Consider the following 20,243-nt stretch of genomic DNA (forward strand, 5'->3'; position numbering starts at 1 on the left):
AAAAAAATATATATATTTTCTTTTTTTGGTTTAACTTTTTTTATAATTAATTTCTTAGTCATATATATATATATGACATCAGAAGCCAGAAAAAAATAGGAGTTGGAATATACATAGGAATTCTTTGCAAATTTTTTTCATTTGATGTTTCATCTTTCGAACAAGGATTCCGTTGTAGAAATAAATCCTCAACTGAGGAAAGATATGTAACGTGAAAGCGCTTTTAAAAACGAAAACAAGCCAGTATTTCCCCGTCGTCGGAGCCCCAACTTATACATTCAAATTTGGTTGTTATGCTTGATGACTCGAAAGTAAGTTGGAACTATTATTTATCTGGAATCCAGCTTTGCTTTATTTTATTGCGCTGCTAACTTTTCCACTTATGGTTGCTCTGTCCCATTCCTGAGGATGTTTCATTGTAAAGTGATATATAAAATTTATTCATGTTTTACACGATATCGCGATTCATAGATACAATACTGTATTTCTTTTTTTCCAAAGACTTCGAAGACCCTCTTATTTATTAAGAGCTATTATACCAAAGATATCAATCAATGGTACTAGGCAAACTATTTATTACTTTTATAGGAATTTTTATAAATTTATAGATATATCAATTATTTATTTTAGTCATATGGTTCATATTAATTAATAATTTACACAAATATTCTATATTAAATTAAAGAGAGCCACAGCTATATTAAGTTGCCAATGTATGTATCGATCAATCTATATATATTACTTCATAAATTTACACTTCCATTGTATTTTTGATAAAATAATTTCAATTTTTTTTTTAGTTTTAATTAGTGGATTTAAAAAAATATATATATTTTCTTTTTTTGGTTTAACTTTTTTTATAATTAATTTCTTAATCAACCTAATATAAATACGAATTTTGATTTATGGTGGAATAATGAATTTAATAATAAAGTGTATGGTGGAATAATGAAATGGTTATTATTATGTTTATCAAAAAATGTATACTTTCTTCATTTAAGAAGACCAATGATATTCCGAGAATTTATTCGTTTGGTAATATATGGTATTATTTATCAAGATAATTCCTGTAACATGTTTCATCATTTTAAGGTGGATCCACATGTTGGCCGCTCGCCACGTATCGGAGGCTCGTACAAATGCTCGGCAAACAAAGAGCGGACCATCCACATGTCAGTGTTATTCAGAGAGGCAAGCATGGCGGAATTACTAGTGGTTTCAGCCATTGCACTTGGATTGTATTATTTTTATTTTATATTTAGAAGTGTATTTCATTTTTAAAAGAAATAGATAGATTTATATTTTGTATTGTAATATTTATATTTAAAAATAACGGTCAGTGGGGGTTATTTGGTTGGCATCGCCTTGCATGGGTCAACAACCTACAATGTTTTAATCAGCTGCGTATGATTCATTTACCAGACCCGGTCCGCGTTATGTTTGGTGAAGATATTTTATTGTCATTTGTAATTAATGGTAATACAACCACTGCGTTCAATGAGTGCCATGGTAGTAATTAATGTAATTAAATTAGACAATTGGATACATTAATTGAATCAGTATAGACTGGGCCCCCAACTTTTAGCCACTTTTGAAAGTTGTCTAAAAAATCAGCGTCTATGACATTGTAGCAATAGTTCTACACTACTGTTACCTCAAGAAGGAAGATATCTCTGACCTGTCGATTGTATTGTTGCAAGAGTAAGAATAGGACATTCCAAATTAACACACCTCCACTTAATCACAAAAGAGGACCAATATGCCAAACCTGTCAGTCCCCATTATCGATAAAGCAAATAATTGAAGAATGCTCATCATTTCGTCAAGCCTTCGAAAATAATAAAATTCCTCGTACAAGAGAATTAGGCCTTAAAGATTCAGCAGAATCCATAGACATAATAATAAAATTTCTAAAAGAAACTCAACTTTATACTAAAATATAATCCACCAATATCGACCAGTGTAAAAAGGAAATAGTCTACAATAAACTATCAAAGGTCAAAGACAAGAAGATAAATTAAGTAAAAAGGGTGTAATAACCTAGATGTTGATCGCCCTGAAAAAAATCTAATCTTATCTAATCTCTGACCTATCGGAGTCGCTCACACTCAGTATTTTATTAATACTACTAATATTACTACTTTTAAATTTTATTATTTATTTAATTTTTAAGTTGTTTACTTGATTATGTATTTATGTTTTTATTGTTAACTTCATCTAAATAAATGTTCACGTCTGAGCCGTTATTTTTTCTTTGATGCTTTCCTCAAAATACTACGTTTATTTGAGGTGATTTTAACAAGTATTGATTAATTTATATATAATCTTTTCGATTTTTTGAGACTATTTCGAGTATTTATTGTTTAAATAAATCGATTAGTATCCTTGTTAAGTCTTAACACTCTTTATTATATAATCAACAGTCCAACGTTTCGGCCAATTCGGCCATCCATAAGGACAATCTTAAATATAAATTTACAATTTCATTAATAAGAAGTCAAATCACTCTATTTAGTCACAATTTCATTAATTTTTAAAACTTTTAATGGAGTGTTTAAGTTGATCTAAGGTTAAAATTTTTAAAAATAATGCAATTGTGACAAAATAGTGATTTGATTTGTTATTAATGGCTTGGGCAGAATAGCCTGCGAAACGTTTTTAAATAATTGCATGGGAGATGTAAATTTATATTTAAGATTGTCCTCCAAATTGGCCGAAACGTTGGACTGTTGATGATATAATAAAGAGTGTTGAGACTTAACATGGATACTAAGTCATTTATTTAAACCACTATTGATTATTTAAGATCGACCTATTTTTAATTTTTATAGCTCAAATTATTCAGTGAATAATGATTATATATTTTTAGGGAAAAGTCAACCTTCTTATTTAAAAACTTTTTATTAAAATTTAACTCAATCGATTTTTCTGAGCTCTCCATCGTCCTCAGGAATCCCTGATTTTATTCATCCATATATTCATTACTTCTGCCTATTTATGTCCAAATTTATTTATGAAATGCTATTCCGAAAAATCGGTAGCTTAAATAGGTTTTAGTGAATTATTTCCATTGTTGTGGCTAGTTTCAATGTCCAAAAAGCAGAAATAATTAATATAGGAAATAAACTTCGGGCACCCTGAGGACGGGGAAAAGATCCAAAACCTCGACATAAAAGTGTGAATAAAAAGTTTCAAAATAGGAAGATTATGTTTTTCACAAAAAAAAAAAAATAAATAAATAACATAAACTAATTAGATTTATGTTAATTATTAATTCTAATTTAGTTCATATAATTTTATTAAAACGAAATTTCTTTATTTACAGCTCTGCTTGTTTGCACTGGCTGGGCTATATACCCACTTGGCTGGGGTGCCAAGGAAGTTCAAGATGCATGTGGAGAATCCGATTCATACAAGATAGGTAATAAATAATTATTTATAAATAAATACTTTTATTGATTGTATGCCAGGAATTTTCAGGCATGGTATATTTTGATGAATCATAATTAATTGAAATTACTTTACAAGGTATTACTGTAATTATATAAAAAAATTAGTTATAAAATGAAGATTTCAACTTTTTTTTATCTGTCTAAATCAATACAATTATTGTAGTATTTCACAGATCAATGATAAATACTTAATATAAACAGAGAAAGAGAGAAAAACAGTTGTAAAATTCACAACAAAAATGTAAAATAAATAAAGTATCCAACAACACTGAAGGGTTCGTTGAGGAAGTTCAAGATGAACTTTGGCCACCAACGTAATGAAGAATTATGTATCATTACAAATTTTATCAGAGACCAGGTTTTATTTTGCATAGTGCATATTGTTTGAAGCCTATTTTTATTAAATATTCTTTATTAAAAAAAACTCTTCAGTCAACAAGTACATAGTTCAGTATAGCTTCCTCGCTATTTCCATGGTGATTCGAAAGTAGTAAATAAAATTTGATGAAATTTATTATGACAGCACTGATCCTCAACTGAAATCAGGTCAAATCAAACTAGCCGTTTCCGAAATTTCATATAAATCCAAAACTAAAATTGTTTGGGCTTGAGTTTTATAGTAATTTTTTTTCTGCCGAAGTCTCTGGTTCACAAAATAATTTCATAGCTCCTTATAATGTTATCCAAATCCAACTTAACTGTTAGAAAGCTGGATTTCCGCTCTTTCAAGTCATGTATAAAATATTTTATATTTTATGACTTTAAATGGAAGAAAATTAGTTTCAAATACTGCAAAATTTCTTTATGTCACCAGTTATAATTTTTTTACGAATGTCCACTTTGTTCCATTTCGTACATCGTAGAGGGCTTTAAGTCTCTTTTAAGATTCGTATCGATGAGTGGTGTAATGTTTTTGCAGTTTTTGTGATTTTCGATAAAAAATGGAATACTTGAAACATTAGTCGGTCTCAATTGTTTCAATTGTATACCCATATCACACAAGTTTCTTATGAAAATTCATATTTAAGTGTTTTTCAGGACTCTTAAAACAAATCTTATTTGCTTTTTTGTAAAGACATTTTTTTTTGGTCAACTTTAAAAGAAGCTATTTTTGATTTTTGTGATTTGGAATACATCTAAACTCAATTAATAACATTAGCTACAATTTTTTTGTTATTGTACATCCGAAAAAAAATCAATTCCTATATTATTACATCACAATGACACAGCAATTGTATATTAAAATAATTTAGCACTGTGTTAAAATAATTCAGCCCGATAAAACAATTAAAGTGGAATGAAATATTTTTTTACAAAAAAATAAAGTTGACATTTTTCGCACTCCCAAGAAACCCTTAGATACGGATTTTCGTAGTAATTGAGAAATAAAAAACTTCAACACTGCACCACTTAATGAAGAATTAATAAATCTAATTAATAAATTAGACTTTCGTAAATGAACATAAAATGAAATTTGTCTTTATATAAAGAAACTCAATTGATTAGTGTATAGTAATCATTAAATACATTCAGGACAAAGGTGGTATGCGATAACATAAACAATCAAAATATGTAATTTTTTTTCTCGGCTCCTTAGCGTTCAGGAACCCTCAGAAACGTCTCTAGTATTTTCTGACCTAGTATCACCAACAAATTTTTAACTGAATATGTGATCCCTCGTGCGAAATAAATTTGTTAAAAGTTATTCCTGAAAACCATCTGTCTGTTTCCCAGAAGATAATGTTGCTTTCAATAAAGCTTAACAAATAACGATACTTTTGTTGAAGAGTCAGATAACTTTTATATAAGTAATCCGCTTATGTAAGAGACATTCAAATGAAAAGGGAAAAAATGTTATATTAAACCGATATAGGTCTTTCAAATTGAAGAAGAAGAAAGAAAACATGACAGTAATTTTCCGAACTGTTTTATTTTCTTTGACAGCTGATATGGAGAGCATTCTAATCATGCTTTTTATATAATTCGGCTTTCTTTCCCTTTTATTTTCTTTCTTAATGTCTTAGCACATGAAAACTCGAATAGAATTAATGAGGACTCCGATTCCAATTTATCGTTTCTCAGAGCTCTTTTGAAGTATTATGATTTATTTAATGTTCGATCATTTGAAAATTATTCTGTTATTTTGTCATATTTATAGATTTATTTTCATTTAAAATATTTTGTAATTTTAAATTTCACTGATAATTCAATTACTTCTGTAAAAGAGCAATATAAGAAATTATTATCAAAACTTTATAGTTTTATTTTGTACCCACAGTTTTGCTGCTTGTGATGGAACTGAATTGAAGGATTGCTATCATTCTTATCAAGTTGTTCCTCATAAAAAAAATTTAATTATGACAAGGGGTCTACTGCACTGTGAGGAAGTTTCCAGATAATCAGTCCTAGGCTATAAGAGATAGTTTTGACTTTTATAGATAGATAGAAAATAAATTTTACACTGTGACTATGTCCATTCAGAAAAATAGTAATGTACAACTAAGAAAATACATATCTAGCCTGAAAGTGAAATATATAGATAAAAAATAATAAGAATAGCTCAGTTAAACTATATAACAATACAAAATGTATCAGAAAACAAAATAAAATGAGATCATATTCAAACTTAAACATAAATAAGTACAAAAATTAAATAAATGAACATAAAATAATAATCAACCTTAATAAAAAATATCCATTAGGTTTCAACCTGTCTATTTTCTTTTTATTCCACTCCTACGTTTCGGCTCTTCCAGCCATTCTCTAGGATAACTTATTCTAAATGTTGTCGAAAAATTGCAAGCTACCTTTGTCAGATTATATTTTATTCTATCAACATATTTCTTATCTCACTAATTCACTTTTTCTAATATTATTTCATTTACACTTTCTAATATAACCTTATCACACCTTTGTTGATGTTAACACATTGTAGCTATGATATTTAGCATAAGTTATCCTTGAGGATGGCTGGAAGGGCCGAAACGTAGGAGCGGAATAATAAGAAAGAAAATATTGATATTTAATGGATATTTTTTATTATAAATGATAAAAAAAACCAGTCTCAAACTAGAATTCAAATTATATATAAATAAAATAATAATGTTATATTATTACATTCTGGGGATTGTCAATAATTATCAATGTATTATCTATTTGCATAGTTAATAAGCTTTAACTCTTTATGAAAATATAGATATTGTCATTAATACAATCAGTTACGGTTCAAGCCCGCTGTGTAATTCATGATACAATCACTTTGAATCTTTTGTACGGAACGATAAAAATTCCTGATGAGATGTCTAATAAGTTATGTTTACATAACTTATACAACAGTTATGGCTCAGTTAGACAATAGAAAATGATAGGCATTGTTGCTGGGATCACAAGTCAATACTACTGTCCAATGGATAACAAGGATGTTACAGCTCAATATACTATTATTCATCGTACCCTTCTAATAATGATATACCCCCTTAATAATATTGTACCCTAATTATATACCCGATCAAAAATCCTATCCTTGTCTTTTGTTCTGTATCCACTTGTCGATGCAGTTCTCATGTATTGTTATCGCTAGTCGGTACAGTCATCAACACCATTAGCATCAGTCTAACTATATTTCTCATCTATAAATTATTAAATTAATTTCTTTTGAATCTACAATTTATCCATCTACATGATATTTTAGACATTTTCAACAAAATATCGATATTTCGATAAAATAATATCAGAATATTGTTACTTATATTCCATATCGATATTACAGCAATAGAAAATATCGAAATAAAATATCGATATTCTATACAATTTTCTAGTCTTTTTTAACAAAATTTCGATATTTCGATAAAATAATATCGGAATATTGTTTCTTATATTCCAAATCGATATTACAAAAATACAAAATATCGAAATAAGTATGTAATTATCAAAATAAAATATCGATATTTCTCTTCTAAATTTTCCGTATGTATTTTAGTAATTTTTAACAAAATATCGATATTTCGATAAAATAATATTGGAATCTTGTTGCATATATTCCATATCGATATTTCGATAAAATAATATTGGAATATTGTTGCATATATTCCATATCGATATTTCAACACTAGAAAATATCGAAATAAATATGTATTTATCAAAATAAAATATCGATAATCCTTTCTTTAAATCTCTATATAATATTAACGTCCTTTTAAACAAAATATCGATATTTCGATAAAATAATATCGAAATATTGTTACTTTTGTTCCATTTTGAAGAAGTATATTCAAAAATACATAATACATTTGCATGTAAAGCACATCATCACTCTTTAATAAAAGCTAATCGTAACATGAATCACGTCTTCCATGTCCGACGCGATATAAATGCATTGAAACCGATCTAGATCTAGAGGATCAACTGAGAAAAGGAGTGGTGGTCCCCAACCAGAATGAGCTGTCGAGGTGTCGCCCAGAATGTTATAAGAGTTTGATGTAAATGTATGAAGGCCCCAGAGGAGGGACAGTGTCTTGTGTAATTTGTTATTCCGAAGGGGAACATCATCTGATCAATGTTTTAGTACCCTCGAGTCAAGGGCAGGCCGCCGATCGACCAACTCTATCAACAATATTAGATTTTTAGGTGATTTTCTTTTCTTGGCAGTAACCGAGAAAATTGGATCTAGGCCACGGTAATGCTCTGAATGAGGCACATCGGCTTATTCATGGGACTTTCGTAAGGTTTTATGGGAATATGAGCATTATGCATGTAAAATATTATATCTGTCGGGAATAGACAGATGAACCAAAACTATTTATGTTAACAAATATTTAAAACCTAAAAGAAATAATTTATCTAAATTAGATCAGTACCTATGTAACAGAACTACTAAATAATTTTATATCCATTTGTCATAACCAACATTTACAAACATTATCTTAATACAATTAATGGTCCTATCAAAATTAAATAAAGTCCCTTTTAAAATACCCATTAATAAGAGATAAAAGGAGCTGCATAGGAGATCTGCCTTCGTGAATGATGGTACTAAAATCAAAAGCGGGAAAAATTTCTACTTCAGTATTAATTATTATCATTAATCTGAGACAACTGTGCATGAAGAGTTAGAATTAAAAAAAAACTATTATAATTATTCTAAAATATACTCCTTTTGTTTGTTTATTTTAATTTAAATTATTGGATAAACTTTTGTCCCAAATGATTCCAACCCAATCAATGGTCCACTGACCTCGAGAAAAAAAATTTAAAATACCCAGTACTTGCCTTGGAATTGCAATCATTGTGTCATTTAGAAAAGGTAATTATGACTCCAATAGTTTCTTCAAATGGAATGATCTTGAAAAGAAGGATAGGTATTAAAGATCTCGGACATGAGCTACGAAACATAAAATTGGCTCAACAAGCATTCCTGCGTGACTCCTGCAGAAGTTTTATAAAATTTTGAAATGAATAAATTAGACTGCAGTCCCTTGATTATTTATCCGGGATGTATACATTATTCTAGAAATCTAGAAGATGTTATATATATTATAATTTTATTATATTATAAATGATAATATAGAATTTCACACAACTTTTATCAAATTTTAATTAAACTGGGATTCACAAATCTTGAGACAACTAATAATTGGTTTATGTAACTTTATTTTCTTGGGCTATCTGCCATGGATTGCTATAGGGCACCGGAGAGGTAGACACTTTCTGTCCTTGCGAATATTATATGAAGGAGGCCCCTTCGATATTTTACGGGAGGATCTCTGGCCTCCTCAATATTTCATAGTCATTTATTTAAAAAGAACCTATAAAAAAGAACAGGTACTTTCTACGAGTTAATCAAAAAAACTTTTTTTATTACATTACAAAATTTTCCCTCTATATGCTGCAAAAGATTCTCTAATTATTCCATGTTTATAAAACATGATGGCTAAGTTACTCCTTTATCTACAACGATTTGCCTCCAACGTAGTTACATTATTTTACGCTAAATTTCGCCCTCCCCCCCCCCAAAAAAAATGTATATTTCTTAAGTACCTGCACTTCTGCACAAAAGAAAAGACCAGTTAAATAAAACATAGCAATGTTTCGATTCGATATGAATAGTTACGTGAGCTCCATAGCTCTATGGAAATACAATATTTGCATTGGAATTCTCAGGATATCTGCTCCAATAATATTCTCATTTTTAACTAATTAAAAAATAATAGTTGTATCTACTACAATTTGTGGGACAACTACATACTCTACGTTGAAATTTCGTATATACACTTCTCTCCTTTTGCTGATTAGTTCACCATTTCTTCTGAAAGAAGGGATTTAACCAACATAATGTAGAGAAAATACAGTACTTTTTGACACAACTATACGAATAGTATTGTACATATAGACTTCTGGTTAGTCACAAAAGTTTTTTGTACTAATGATCAAAATTCAATGCAAATTATAATTTTAATCTACATCTAATGGGAATAAAACAAACCAGTAAAGCTGTGGACTACGGATATTTATCCAAGGGCCTCAAACTGATATACTTCTAAATAATCTTTGGCTGTTTGGTTAATATCTGGTGAGTTGTGTAATTAGTGTAAGGGGATTAGATGTTAGGGATTAGCATGGAGCTGGTTAAGTGATTACTTAAAGTTATGCCACCGCTCCACCAGATTAATGTTCAGCGCCATCGTTTGGTGTCAGCCAGCGCTCATCTCAACATGGGAACAATAACCTCAAAGCATCTTCTTACACATCTAATGGAAGAGGCTCAGTTAAATTTTTCACTCAGAATGAATGACTCAATATTACAATGAGAGACAGAAAGAGGTTAAAATATTGATCTATTTTATTAATTCTTTTATTTTATTGTCATTTAGGGGGGAAATGTAAAGATATATACATAAAATACAATAAATGAAATAAAATTTAAAGAATAAATGCAACAAAAATGATATATTGAAGAAAATAAAATATACAAAATTGAACAGAGGTACAAAGATATTGTAAATTTATATAATAAAAACATTAATTATAAAGTAATAAATATAAGTCAAAGGTGGAAGTATAAGATACATATAAAATATATAAAAAAGAAAAGATGAATAGCAAAATTATATAGTAAAAAAAAAAAAACACACATTAAAGATAAAGTAATAAATTTTATTATAAGGGAGTATGAGATAAATGTAAAAAGAAAAAACAGATAAAAAATATGGGAGGATAATAGGTAAATTTACCTAATTTCGTGAACTTTAGGTAATTGCATTTATTGTATTTTATCTATATTTATATATATTTTTCCTCTCTTATTATATGTATATTATCATTTCCTGTCTCCCTACATTTAATATGTTCTTAAATTTCCTAATATTATCTTGGTTTAGTATTATTTTACATATTTTCGCTTTCAAATGTCTTTTGTTAACCGTCAAATTGTCCCACTCCCATACAATGTTGATACCTTGCATCCGCATTCTTTGGCTTTCCTTCATCCAGAAAGGGGTATATCCCATTTTGTTCATTATTTTCCCTTTTTCTTGACATTTATTTTATTCTTAATTCTCTTATTTTAGTATGTACTGTATTTTTATATTTTTCCTTTAACTACTTTTTTTATTTGTTATTATTTCCGTTTTCATTAATTGTCTTTTTTGTGATTCTTGTTTATTTATACTTTTCATTGTACATCTTATTTTTATATAAATTTCACACATTTTAAATCATTTTTAGCCATACCTTAGTTTAGTTTTAATTCATGTTATCAGTTGTTTTTACTTTATTACATTATTTTAGTTGTTTGTATCTTTATTTCAGCCCTGATGAACCCCTGGAAAGTGGATGGAAACGTTGGCATTCAATAAATAGTTTAATTACTAATTAAGTTTTGAATAAAAAAAAAATTTTTATATTTATTATTAATTATATTTCTGACTTTCTTCATTTCCTATTCTCCATATATTTCTTCTTCTCCCTAGTATTTCTCTATTATTTTTTTTTTCTCTGAATGATGGTTATTATCTTTTTTTGTTTTTATAGCCCTGGTGAAGAACTGAAAATCAGGTCGAAACGTTGCCACAAATAAATATTATTTGTGTTTTTTTCTGCTGACCGCACCCTCCGACCATCTTCTCCTCTTACATATCAACGCTCGACTATCTTCACCTCATTAAAAAAACTATATATTTAGTCCGATTTTCACAGAAAGATAGCTAGGCCAATTTGAATCAAACTTGTTATTTTTATTATTTAGAGTAGTAAAAATATTTGTTACCAATATTAAACAGTAATTCACAATCTTGTGACCAAATGACGGATACACTACTTTTATTGTATTACAAAATCACTCCAATAGGTCTAATTGGGTATGTGGTTACACATTGAAAAATAAAAATCTGATTAATATCCCCAATATCTGTGGTTAAAGAGGTTATGGGAATTTGTGGTTTAACATCTCTAACCCCCCCCCCCTGCCTTTGACAGGCTTGAGTTTCTACTCTATTTTATTAATGACATTGTAGGCTTAGAATTTTGTAATTTTTCTTACCTTTCACGTTTCACGTAGAACTTAGTAGGTCAGAATGCCTTTTCCTATCATGTAATCCAACAGATTATTTCCTTTTTCACAAAATGTTTGACAGATATTGAAATCGTTACTGTTCCTTCGTGCCCATATTCTTTAACATCTTAGAAATGATAACGTCAATTTCTGCTGGTTTGCCGCTTTTTAGATTGCCTATAGCATCTATATGTCATAAGAAATCTATATATCATCTATATGTATAGCATATTAAATCTGTCACTAGTGAGTGAGAATATATCTTCCTCGTCTTTCATACGGCTAAGCTTAATTTTTTCTATCACTCAGAGTTGTTTCTGAGTTGATTGGAGAATTAGGATCTAGAAGATTCGAAAGTTAACGGAATATGTTCTTGCCATTTAATGAAAGTATTCTCTTGTAAGTTTCAGAGACTTACGGTTTTGACTTTATAGATTGTTCTCTTGTTCAAGGTAAGCTTGGAAAAAGCATATTTAAGTCAAGCCAGATAAATAGATGTATATATTCATCTATATACCATATATTTTCTTTCTTAGAAATTAATTAAATAACAAAAAAATTTGTATAACCGACAAAAGTGAAGCTGCGGAAATGAAAGAATTTATTAAAATTATATTAATAATGATCATGTGTTCCCTCTTGTAGCATACGGTAGAAAATATTAATTCAAGAATAATAATTAGAATAGAACAACCATTTCCTTAGTCAATTCTAGGAGGAAAATTTTTATATCGTAATAGGAGAAGCTCACTCAATCAGATCAGCACTGCCGGGATTGTTAATCTACTGTAAGCCCTTAAACTCCAATTAAAATATAAACATTTCCCTGCTAGAATTAACCAGCATTAACCCTCTACCACTTTCGTTTCATCTCGCGTCACAAAACCAATTTACACCCAATAATGTTTTTTCTTGAATCGTAGACCGTCAAATAAGTTTCACTTCGAAAATGATACAATTATGTTGAGAATGGCAGCGGTAGCCTGCGGAGGTAGTCAAAAGCAGTTTGAAATCCATATTCAGGAGTTCTGTTGCTGAGATTAGCCGTTGTAGGAGTCCATCAACAAAGCTCTCATTAGCATCTCTCCCAAACTAACTTTTCAGCCTTTCCTCGCTCAAAACAATCTTCTTTATAATTGAAAATCCTTTTTTTAATGGTTTACTATATCCAAATCATATAAGCCAGCGGCAGGTGTGAGTGTATCGCGATTGAATATGAGGATTTTACTTAACTAGAAATTTGTCTGTTAATAAACAGAATACATAGATGAAGTACCTCTTATTTGTTCTAATATATAATTTTTATATAATATATAATTTCTGCACCAGCAGTTTTTTTATTTATAAAAGAGTATATCTAAATGAGTGTAATCTATTAAATTGTCAATGTGTATAGTTTTTATAAAAGTGTATATGCAATTAATCTCAGCTTGGAACTTCAACTTGGACTTGCATTCAGCACAGATGGTCATTTATCTCGATGCCTCCACAATTTTATGATTCAATCCTAGGAAATGTAACTATCAAAGGAGATTCGTTCACTTTTGATTTCACCGAGCATGTTCATTAAACACTACACGTTGTATCACAGGATCCAAGCAATAATCCATGAAAAGTTTTATTGGAGTAGGAGATTTGATAATACTGCCTCCTATCTTGTTCAATATACCTCCAATGAACCCAAATAATAATTTGGACTCTAAAACTCCGATTGGTTTCAGGTTCTTGTGAGCTGTGGTATTCCTTGCACTTGCTGACTGGTGCAGTTGCTCTCCTGTTGGTTTGCTTCCTCCTCAGCTTGGCACCTGACAGATTGGCGCAAGAGAACACCTGAGCCGGGCCTGGCCCAGGGGAACCTGGGCCCAGCTAGCCCCCGCCTTCTCCGGCCTACAGGACATATTTCTATCGGTAACTATATCCATAATCACTTCTCCAACATTTTTTAAACTTATAAAACAGGAAAAAAAAATTGTTCCTCAACGTATAATTAAACAGGAAAATTCCAAAGATTCTGCATGTCCTAAGTTGCCATTTTCCATTATTTGCAAAATTTATAATTATGAGGATTTTTGATTAAATACGCGTGGATTAGTTAGATCTCTATATATTAGGTTGGTGCATATGAAATGTCGGATTTTTTTTACATGAAAATATTTCTCTTCCTGTATACGTCATACTTTTGTTTTTTGCATAGCCTCGTTCATAGTCGTACTGTCCATCGCAAGAGTCACATTTCAACAAAGTGTTCCTTTTTGTTATTTGTTTGGAATTTTGTACCGATTTGAATACCTCCGATATACGTGTAATTTTTTTGCATGAGTATACACTTGGCAATAATGCTGCAAAATCTGCATGTAATATAAACCAAACGTTTGGGAAGAATACTGTTAATGATCGGAAAGTTGTCTGGTGATTTTTCACTACAAAACGAACCGCCTGGAAGACCCAAAACCGACAGAACAATTACGAAATTAAACGAATTGAAATATGAAGTTTTGCAGCAGCCAGCCTACTCACCGAATCTCTCGCCAACTGATTTTCATTTTTTTTTTAAACATTTGGTTCTGTTTTTACGGGCTAAACAGCATAAAAAGGAAGACAGTCTGAAAAATTCGATCTCTGAATTTATTGATTCTAAAAATCAGAATTATTTACTAAATAATTCAAAACACTATCCAAATTATAGTCTCAAAACTTTTATTTCTTTTACACGTCCAACGTTTCGGCCAATTCGGTCATCTTCAGGGACAATCTCAATTCACTATGAAACATATAATTTAACTATTCCAAAAACTTCATACAGGCTATTCTGCCCAGGTCAGAACATTTATATCTAATAAGTCAAAAATCCATTAAAAACCACAGTCAAAATTATTTCTCTTTAAACACTATTAATACACTTTTATTACTAGTTAAGATAATAAAAGTGTATTAATAGTGTTTAAAGAGAAATAATTTTGACTGTGGTTTTTAATGGATTTTTGACTTATTAGATATAAATGTTTTGACCTGGGCAGAATAGCCTGTATGAAGTTTTTGGAATAGTTAAATTATATGTTTCATAGTGAATTGAGATTGTCCCTGAAGATGGCCGAATTGGCCGAAACGTTGGACGTGTAAAAGAAATAAAAGTTTTGAGACTATAATTTGGATAGTGTTTTGAATTATTTAGTAAAAAATTGCCAGTCTCAAGAAAGAATTTTAAGATTATAAATAAATCAGAATTATTTTAAGATAGGCATCTATGCTTTAAAGTCCCGTTGGGAAAAGCGAAATGGAACATATTTTGATTAAATGAATAGCTAGTGAAAAAAGATATGCAGTTTTATATATTCACTTAAAAATCTGACATTCCATATGCACCAACTTAATAGGAAGGATAAAGGATGCTTACCCATAAATAATAGACCATATTAAAAAAAAAAAAATAGTTAAACTGCATGTATTTTTGTGATAATATAAATAAATCAAAAGGTAATAGAATTAATATTTGATATGATCTTGTGAAGTATTTCCAAAAGTGTGTTACGCGTCTTTACATGGAAGAACAAAAAATTATTTATTTTGTTTAATGACGGTGTTTTAGCTTAACTAATTAAAAATTAATGATTTCAAGTTTTGTATATATTTAAATCGACCTTCCTATATCAAAGATCATAAAACAGTTCAATTTGTTTTTTAATTTTTAATATCTTTGCAAACTGTTCATTCATAGGGCAATACTTTTCTTTATATGGCAAATATGTAGCTCTCAGAGAGAAGTTTAAATTATTAAACTTCCTCTCATTAAGGAGGATTATCTGTTGAAAAAAGCAGTTAGGAAAGGTTTCATTATTTATGCATTATTTTATTTTATTAATTTTTTTTTTTATGAGTAATACTCAATTTTATGAAATATCAAAAGTTTTGGAAACACTGTTCTAGTGGCTTCCTAACTTTTATTTTTCAATAAACATATTAAAATGCAAATTTGAAAAAAAAAAAAAAATCAATAAATTTTAATTTTAAGTATTGTTTATTCATTCCAAATTACACGTACTAAATTTACACTTTCTATTAATTACTATATTATTGTCTAAATGTATCTAAAATTTTCATTCATTTGTGGTTTTTTACCAGATATTAAAAGGCCGGGGACACACATCGGGTACAACTCAATAAGAACAATTTATGACAATTATAAACTTTTATGAATTATTTGTTATGTAAATAATCAGTGAAGTGCTCAATGTGCAGTGAATGTTTTATAACCCTTCATAACACGAATTCTTCAATTCATTGGGACTTCGCTTCTTCATAGAAAACCAAGTCCAAATTTCAAGAAATTATAAAGCTATATTTTCTTGAAATTTTTACAAAAGTATTTATATATATTTTTATGTCATTAACAGTTTATCATACTGTCCAAAGAAAGTTTTCTAATGAAAAAAAATATATTTAGAATCATAATTCAAAAGTTGTGTTAAACATTAATTCATTAATCTCCTTATTTTAAAAGTTACATCTCCAAGACTAAGTGAAATAACAAACTAAAATTTATCTTTTTACTCCTTTTTTGTTTCCCTCAACGATCCTTAACATGGATTAAGAAAAATGATAACACATTTTTTATTGGAAAATTTTCTTTCTATAGATTGTTGGCATTTTATAGGAAATTATAAATGTAATTAGAACTATTATTGGGTTATAGTGAATGTTATCTGTTAAATACTGTTATGGAAAAAAATAGCTACCCTCTAGTACTACTCAATGTTACTACTAATGTTAAAATTTTATCTCTGTTAAAGAAAAATATTTGTGCAATTATTCGAGTCAGTTTAACTAGCTCAAATAAATTTTGGACAATCACAGAACACAGGAATTATATAACAATTCAGTATCTATGATTGAACTGGAAGAGATTAGGAAAAAATGTTATTAGATTAAAACCAATTATCAGGCTCTACTTTCTCTTCCTTCCTCCGGGTCGATTTACAGGGACAACTTTAAACACTTTTAATGAAAAGTGAAGTTAGGAGTTTTCAAAGCAATTTGCATTGGATGAAGCATTAATGTATTGTAAACTATAGGAGTATGGGTTCTTCTCCAGATTGTTCATTCATGTATAATTAAATTATACCATGATTTTTATAAAGTGGATTCTAGATAAATTCCCATACTGTTAGATGAATCTTTTATGAGTTCTTTCATTCTGAAAACAATCTTTTTTTTTTTAGATTCGGTTGATTAAAGTATCTTTAAAATGTCACTCAAAATTTAAACAAGCATAATTTAAGCTGAACAACAATCTGGATATATCCCATATTCCTTTTATGTATTTTAAGTTATTACTTCTTACACAAATTAGTCTAAAATAAATAAAAAATTGATTTTTTTTTTAATTATTATTAATTAGATATGTCTAACTGTAAAACTTCACAAATTTCGATTTCAGTTTCATGTAAATTACATATTACAAATATTCACTTTTCTGGAAGCTCGCAATTGATTACTAGCAATTTAATGTAAATAATTATTAATGAGTTATTCACTGTGCTATGGAAAACAGACTAATATATTTTTAGATGGCATAATTAAGGCTTCAAAAAGCATAGAGTACATGTGAATTATATTTGATTTCTATATTTACAATGTATAAATATGTATAAACAAATTGAAAAAGTGAACCTGATGTTTTTATTGCCAAGTGCATGAAACTGTAAGCTCAAATAAATGTATAATAAATGTGTATGAACAAATAATTGTATGATTAAGCATTAGAAAAATGTCACATGTGTATTATACATCTATGTACTAAAGTTCCGCTACTTTTAATGACAACAGCATATCTTTTTTTTTTTTTTTTTTTTTTAAGTTCTAACTTTATTTTTCTTCAAAATTGTTGCCTAAAGTTTATAGTAAATGTTAATAATTGGTTTTTAAGGATTTTTATTCAAATTCATCTTTTAAATGCACCACACCCTTCCACCTTCTATTTTTATTATGAGAATGGAAATAAAGAAACAGGAGTTTCTTCTGACAACACTTAATGTCATTGAGGAGTCGAACTTACACAATTCAATAAATGATCAATTCATCAAAATTTTAAATTCACATTACATATATTTAAAATATAATTTCTTTACCAATTTTTTATAAATTTTCACAAAATGTCCTCTCCCCATCCCACTTAAGCTCATTGCTTGAATATATTTGTTTTCAGAATATATTTATAGTTCGGTTATTATTTTTCTAAAGTAATGCTAAACACCAAAGTGAAGAGAAGCAGTAAATACCCGAGCAGTTTAGTGTTGTACATCAAAATCAGTCAGTCCTGTACTTTCAAAACTATTTCAAGGCTCATTCCAACTTCCTCATATTTCTTATTTGTGTCTTCTTAAAGCTATGGGCTCTATTCTTAAAAACACATTTCTCAAATTTTATATATTTTTTTTATTTTCTGAAATAAGTAATGCTGTTGTTTGTGTATATAGTGTACAGTTACATTACAATTTCTGACATGCCATTGATTGTTACTAGCATCATTAAATTTGAGGTCTTTTCAGTAGTTTGACCTTGATAAAACATGTGGTCTTAATTAGAATAAAATGTGTACCTATTCAGTCTCTCGCACATGTTGTACAAGTGGAGACTGAATATATATTTGCTGATCAAATGAAATTCATTTTTATGCAGGAAGATCAGAACAAGTACATTTAACTTACTAGCCTTCTTGTACCAACATGCTGAAGGCATATTGCAAAATTATTTTTTTAGCTATTCCTGAAAACTGCAGAATCAATGACCAAATAGGGTTGCCAATGAAGTGAAATAATATTTCATCAGATCTGGAAAAGCAAGTGATGTATCCCTTACTTGATTTGAAATCCTTTTCTTGTGGTGAAAAAATGTATTCTCAGACTATGTTTATTAAAAAAATAAAAAATAGACATGAATTTTGTTAGTGTTTATGTTTGTATTTAACTAAACAAAATAACTGATAAATATTAAAAATGTGTTTTAGTATTTTGAATTTAAAATGTTACATAAAACAGAATATTACTTACATCGTCATACCACATAAAATTGAGTAAACCTTAGGCATAGACTTAAAATATGTAAACAACAGGATTCTATAATTTAAAACCGATAACCCATTTGTAATTATAATCTGTTTGATTATTTAAGTTAGTTCCAACTATCAAATTATTGGCAATCCTGTAAACAAGGTGTCTCTGAACACATTGATTAGCTCTATCTTATGTACATAGGACAATGTTACAATATGAATTTAACTGTTGGAAAAAAAATTGAATTACCAACAAAAGCCCAAAATGATTTGACTATTTCAGATCCTTACTTTACTAAATCTTCAAGGAAATGTATGTGATTTCATGAGATTATGTAACATAGAAATATAGTTATCCTTACATTAGGCATTAATAGATAAAGTGTGATGATATGAATTCTCTTCTGTTTCATAAATTTGATGTTACAAAAATAATAAAAGTAGGTACCACTAGTATACAAAAAATACTATATCTGTACCATTTGTGAATAAGTGATTAACTCAAATGAGTTAGGTCCGTGACTGAGTTTTATATGTTGATTTCTCCTTTATGCGTGAATGAATATATCAGAAATATAAGTGGTAGGAAGATATCACTATTTGAAATCATACGATTTCTACCAAGTCTGACATCAATGAAAATTTGAAACCACTGTCTTGAAAAGTTATAATTTTTCTAATTAACCACTTATTCACCAGCGCTACAGATATGTTTTATAATATCCATTTGTTTTTTGAGGACCATTGTTAATAGTATTCAATGTCATTTGCCTAATATACTGCCATTATGACTATTATTTTTTTAGAAACTAAACCCATCATCGTTGTGTAACACAATTTGATCATTTATGTTTATCATTTCAAATTGTCAGTTGAAGATTGGTGTTAAAAAAATTAAACCTTTTTTATTTTAAAGTGTATTTTTCCGCAGCCTATATACCACCTTATTTTGACTTAAAACAGTTTGATGAAAGAAATAAAAAAGAAATTGTCGATCCTCTTTTTAAAATAGGCACTATGAACATCTTGACTCAACCAAGACTTAATCAAAAAGAAGTTTACCTTAAGCTACAATAATGATTAAAAAATGTACAACTTTATGTCAAGTAACAAATAGATACATTAAAATATGTATATGACATAATATAAGACTCATGATTTATAAGCTGGCCTATTCAACATGAGTTTGAAAAGG

General features: G+C 28.8%; 1 non-coding gene across 1 annotated transcript; it reads left to right on the forward strand.

The window, feature by feature from the left end:
* The first annotated feature begins 3,322 nt into the window (after positions 1–3,322).
* Positions 3,323–19,957, forward strand: LOC106688611 (uncharacterized). The gene is made up of 3 exons (XR_010844902.1): positions 3,323–3,421; positions 13,722–13,908; positions 16,120–19,957. It is a non-coding gene; the product is annotated as an uncharacterized protein (transcript).
* Positions 19,958–20,243: the final 286 nt, after the last annotated feature.

Source organism: Halyomorpha halys, unplaced genomic scaffold, assembly GCF_000696795.3.
Source record: "Halyomorpha halys isolate HHAL.00 unplaced genomic scaffold, Hhal_1.1 Scaffold1164.1, whole genome shotgun sequence".
In the NCBI taxonomy this organism is placed as follows: Eukaryota; Metazoa; Arthropoda; class Insecta; order Hemiptera; family Pentatomidae; genus Halyomorpha; species Halyomorpha halys.